The 6,000-nt window shown below is 42.7% G+C and overlaps 1 protein-coding gene across 1 annotated transcript in view; it reads left to right on the forward strand.

Annotated features, from left to right (window-relative positions):
* LOC311023166 (cytotoxic granule associated RNA binding protein TIA1) overlaps window positions 1-4,373 on the forward strand; it is a 49,753-nt gene extending 45,380 nt beyond the window's left edge. Inside the window, exon 11 of the mRNA XM_084024853.1 lies at window positions 4,362-4,373. The gene's annotated coding sequence lies outside the window, so the exon portion shown is untranslated. The remainder of the gene's footprint in view (window positions 1-4,361) is intronic.
* Window positions 4,374-6,000: the final 1,627 nt, after the last annotated feature.

Here is a 6,000-nt window from a genome sequence, read left to right on the forward strand (position 1 = left end):
CAATCCAGCATGATGTTCATTTAGTTCATTATGGTCCATTTAGAGTCCAACAGACCAGAAAGCAGGGGATGATTTAGGGCGGGGCTACCTGCTGATTGACAGGTCTCTACCACGACCTTGTTACCGTCGCTACCAATGCAAGTAAGATGACTTTAACACTTTGCTGTAAAGTCCTCCTTGAATTATGAAGCTAACTTTGTTAGCAGCTTCTCATCAGAAGCCAGATGGATCCAGATCCAGTAAGGTTGCTGCTTGGGGTGCTGCTCTGCTGCTGGTGTTGATCAGATCCATCCATCCATCTCCTCAATAGTCCAAATATGGGCACTTTCTTCACTGGTTGCAAAAATTCCAAGATGGCGATGGCAATGTCGAGACTTCAAAACTGCAGTCCATGACAATAGAGAGAGCAGCATGATTGAGGGAAATCCACGAGAAAATAATGTATTCAATGTGAGTTGAGCACTTCATCATAACACAGACGGCCACAAAGTTCTTTGAACTTTATTAAATTTAGTATATAATTAATTGAGTCAAATAAAGATTTTGCCTCCACATTGACAACGACAGTGTATAACACTCCTTAGACCACATAACACTGGTTGCCAAGGCAACATAAATTACAACTAATAAGCTAATAATAAATATCTATTGTAAGCTTATGATACATTGTCTGGCACAATTTAATAGTGCGACAGCAGTGCTATAATAATGTCCCAGAGAAAATGACTTGAGTACTGTCCCAAAGTGTTTTTTTAATTTTACATATGAACTCACTGTATAATCACATAAAACTTCTTGCATATTGAGGAGGGAGTCTGACAAACTCTGCAGTATCACATTGTTTTGATCCTGCTGTTAACAGAATGGAAACTGCTTACAAATATATGGAATATTTTAAAATTATTTTTTTCTCCAGACTATGTAGGAAAGAAATAATCTAAAAACAAACTGTGTGCTCTCCTCTGATCCTTCCTACCACCTTCTAATCTCTCCTCCGAGGCCCTTAATGACCTCACCCCACCCTGCCGCCCCCTGTGCTGGCACCAGGGGGGCTTTAAATACTTTATTGACCTGTAACATTACCTCAATGTCTCCGAGCATCTCATTCAAATAGGAGCTAATGAAGAGTGAAGGCAGGCCGCGCACTGCGACCCCGCACCAACGCGAAACACATGTGGCATCAGCAGCTGCTGCAGGTGTGTTTGTGTGCGTCACTCTTGATCATACTTGTGCACGAGAGCAGGCATAAGTGCGCACATCGTGTTTTGTGTGTGCGTGTTCAGGAAGTTGGGATTGCTGGTGATGTTAATGACTCCTGACAAACTGGAGAGAGGGACTAACAGGGAAATTGAGATCATATCGGCAGACATGAAGACATGCCAGCGACTCGCGGCACACAATACACACACACACACACACACACACACACAGGAACACACACTGCTGTCTTTTTTCCTTCCTCCTCTCCCTCCGTCGCTCCTGAAGGACGTGTAGCGAGTGAGGTCAGGCATTAGTACTGTTATCTGATGACTGTGTGTGTGTGTGTGTGTGTGTGTGTGCGTGTGTGTGTGTGCATACGTGTGTTTGTGTGTGTGTGTTGTGGTCAGGCAATCTATCAGCCAGTTGTCTGCCAGGACTCTCCATTAGGCCTTGGACCTGAGTGATGGCTGTGCTGGTCCTCCCCTCACCGCGACACACACACCCATATATCACTCATGCGCACACACACACACACACACACACACACACACACACACACACACACACACACACACACACACACATCTGGGGGCTGCAGATGAATGGTGGCCATGCTGTGCTTCACATGTCGCGCTGTCTTGTCTGAGCACACACTCCCGTGCACATCAGAGACTCAGCAGACAGGAGCTGCCGGTGGAGCTGCAGTTAGATGTGACTTCATTAAAGAATATGTATCGTGCCATTAGGCGGCTGGGGGGTCACCTTTAGTGTCTCAGGCAGCCTAACACACAATTCCCTTTTACACATAAAATCCAATCATCTCTGCTTCTCCCTCTTCTGTCTCTATATCCCTCCTCCTCCTCCTCCTCTAATTCATCCATCACCCCGTCGCTCTGCTCCCCTTGACCTAATTAAGGAGGAGACACCTGATCTTTCACCTCTCAAATGATGTCACTCGCTGGCTACTTTATCAACATCACCTCCCCCTCCCTTCTCGCCTTCTTTTTCATCCACTGTCTATCACTTTTTCGTCCTCCTCGTATTCTATCTTTTCTTCACCCTCTCCCCTTCTCTCTCATGTCCTCGCCCTGCCATCCATTCATCTCACACACCGCAATCCTCTCTCTCTCACCTTGCCGTCCTCCTCCTCCTCCTCTACTCCACTTCTCATCTCTCCTCTCCTCAGCTCCTTATTGCTCTATCAATCTCTCTGGCAGAAGATCAATATCAGCACCACGGCTGCTTTTCTTCCCTTCCTTCTCTGCTCCTCCCTTCTCACTCTCGAGCCCATCGTCTGCAGGAGGATCCTTTTTAGTAGGACATGTGGCTCTCCATTAGCTTTGCTGCTCTGCTGTTAACCACTTCCATCACTGTTTTACTGCCTGCTTTCTTTCAGCTGCTTTCCAATGGATAAACAGCCGCTTGTGCTTTATTTCCTCTGGGTCCTGTTTTCACTTCTTTTCCCTACATATTCCATATGGCACTTTTGAATTATTCATGACATGAGTGTACTTGCACCTCACATGTTTGTGTGAGACACAGTTTGCATGAAATATATTGGTATTTAAATAATGGTTTAAACAATAACTTACGATAGGAAATTCAGATCAGTTTGTTTTTTTAAAATCGTATATTCATTTATTATATTTAGTTTATTTGAAAGGGGCTGTGTGCCGTTTAAAATATAAATGTTGCCATTTGATTTTCAAAACAAAGCATGCAAAGACAAGCACAATAACAAAACAAGACAGAGTGGAACATATTACAAGTTGTACAAGGAAGAGCACACAAGACAATACAAAGCTACACACAACAGCACATCACAATGTATGCTTGTCAGATTAAAAGCGAGTTATGGAGAGCATAACTGAGGGCAGAGCTGAACAGCTTTGAACAGACTTTTTGAAGTTGGTGCTGAAAGTGCTGCAGCTCCTCACATCGTCGGCAGGGTGTTCCACTGAATTGTGTGTTTGACAGAAAGAGCTGATGGCACAGTCTCGTATAGAGGATATTCTCGAGGATCTAATAGACATTACTGAGCAGGTATCCACAAGTCACAATTAAAATGTTTATAAATCTTAGAAACCAGGCACAAAATGTATTTCTCAGAGCTAAAAGTTGTTTGTACGAGGGTTATTTCACCAGCCTTTTCTCAGGGTCGCCAAATAAAGTTGCTGAATTTTGTCCTTCATATTTTAACATTTATATCTGCAGTACACTTTTGAGACTCATGAGGGAGTTTTTATTGTTCTGATAATTATAGTCTACTTATTAACGAGCGAACATTCTATTTGTTTTACTGAGAAGAGGAAATGAAAAGAATGAGATCTCTTTACATGGTTTAGATAAAACCCGGTTTTGTTTTGGATCCCCAGAAAAATTGGTTCACTATTAAGTAAATTAAACAGTCACTGTGAGGAAAATCATTTCAAATGAAAATAATTACAAATGTTTTGACCTGTGACCCGATACATTACACCTGTTTAGTGTTGCCCTGGCACTATCAATGAGAATTCTTGTGCTGAGTATAAATAATATAACCTATGCTGTGGGTGTCTATGCCAGGTCTGGTCCTTTGTGTCAAGTATGAATCCAATTTTAGACTGAGCTCACACAGTGGCATATAAACCCCTAACCCATCCTCAATGATGAGACCATCCAAAATGAATATTCTAGTGAGACTGTGTACATTAGTTGAGGGAAAGTCAAAGCTGCACTCACTTTTAACTGTATCACACACTCCCTTATGTGTGTCACTCACATGACCTGTTGCATCTTGTCTTGTCTGATGTTTTCATTGTGTGTCTATCCCTCAAATTAAATTGAGGGTGTTGTGTGTATGCTATGTTGTTTTTATGTTTTCTATGTTATCAACCTAGGGACAATAGATGAAAACTAGCCATTGTGCTAACTCTAGTGTATTTACATATATTAAGTATATTCATACTAATGTCCATAAATATGCACTGTCCCTATTAAATAAAACATTAAAATAAAATAAAACAAACAGAACAGAGGAGTCTCCCCCTGATGGCCTACAGAGATAATGCAAGTTTAAGGCATTTCAGCTTGGGCTTCACTTTTCAGAACCGGAGGTTTGCTGCCTCATCTAAATGCTTTTATGATGTTCCCTTAAGGTGACCTCGGTGGTTGTGGAGTAGCATCCCAGCCCTCTGAGATGGGCAGCAACACGTGACGTCCATGCCAAGACAGCAGTCAGACAGGCAGCACTGCAAGCCTTTCCAATTACAGAGACATTAGCAGGCAGCGAGCGTCAGCTAATTTGACAAGCAGAGATGATGCCCATTCATATCCACCCTGCTTCAGTGGCCCAGGGTAAATATTTCCCCAAGCTCAGTATAAATAGAAAGACAATATTTGAACAGCTGAGAGGAGAGACAGAGAGAAGGAGGACGGGAAGGAGGTGGAGAGGAACTGAAGAAGAGATCTTAATCCTTTATGTATACATGCAATACATATTCATAAAGAAGCTGGTCCTTAAGGCGACACCGGAGACGAGCTGCACAGGACAGGAATGTTATCCGATACAGTGGAGACTTCTGGACTAAAAGACAACCATTGTTGAAATTGTATAACTGCTGTTTTGATTGTAAGACATTTGGTGATATTGGATTTTAATAAATAGGCAAAGAGAGCTGAGCTGAAACCAAGCATGAGTGTCTCTTGTTATTATTGGACTGAGGGGGGAAAAAATGGCAACCTCGACCACCACATCACATAATACATTTTTCTCCATCCATCTGGGCACACATTTTGCAATAAATTAAGGCTGCAGTTTGGTGAGTGTTACATATCAGCATGTTACCCAGAAAGATAGAAATAATGTACATTGCTATGGTTAAACCATTTTTTCTCTCAGGCTAACAGAAAAAAACCCATGAATGCATGCTTTTAGAACTAACTAGGCTTGACTATTGGATTGCTCTCCAAAAAAACTATTGACTTTGTTTTCCTTTCAATACCCAATTTTGCAACATAACAAACTATAACTATAACATCACTTTTATATGGTAACGATCAGACCAGAGGAGTCGCCCCCTGATGGCAGGAATTAAAAAGAAAGTTTCAAGTGATGTTGGACAGAGAAGCATTGATTGATTGTTCAGGCTGTATTCGTGACTGGATGTAGTTTGCATATGATTGTATATTCCCACCAATTTCCAAACTTTTGTCAATCCATCCACATGATGAAAAAGCACACATAAACATGGCAGACAAAATGCATTCAGAACATTTTCGGGGAAAAAATAATTCTCTAAAAGCTTGACGGCAACAATGAAAGTAGTTGGTGAGTGATCAACTCCAGTACATGGATGGGCTCCTCGTCCTTTGACTGTCCTCTCAATGGGAGCCAATGCTCCGTATTGTTCCATTGTCCTGTCATGTGGATGGATGAGGCCTAGAGCAGCAACAGAGGCCGCGGCAGCCTCTATTATGTATCGCATTCTGCTTGTGCTCGCACTCTGTCTCTGTCTCCCCTTAACACCCGGCCCCTTCTGCTGCATCACACCGGCAGAAAAGCAGACAGAGAGACAGACCGGCAGGCAGAAATGCTCATTGTTCCCTTGGGGTCTCCATTGATCCTGCCAATCACCTTATTTACTGCCTTATCAATGCCGACTCCCACCTCTTTCCCTGATTGATCCGTGCACATTTGACTGGAAGTGTGTGAACGCAGGAAACACACACAGAGATATAAACTAAGACACACACACACACACACACACACACACACACACACAGATGGACAGCCGTTAATCTTAGTGAAAGACAGGTGTC

The sequence above is a fragment of the Eutrigla gurnardus genome, assembly GCF_963514095.1.
Source record: "Eutrigla gurnardus genome assembly, chromosome: 13".
In the NCBI taxonomy this organism is placed as follows: Eukaryota; Metazoa; Chordata; class Actinopteri; order Perciformes; family Triglidae; genus Eutrigla; species Eutrigla gurnardus.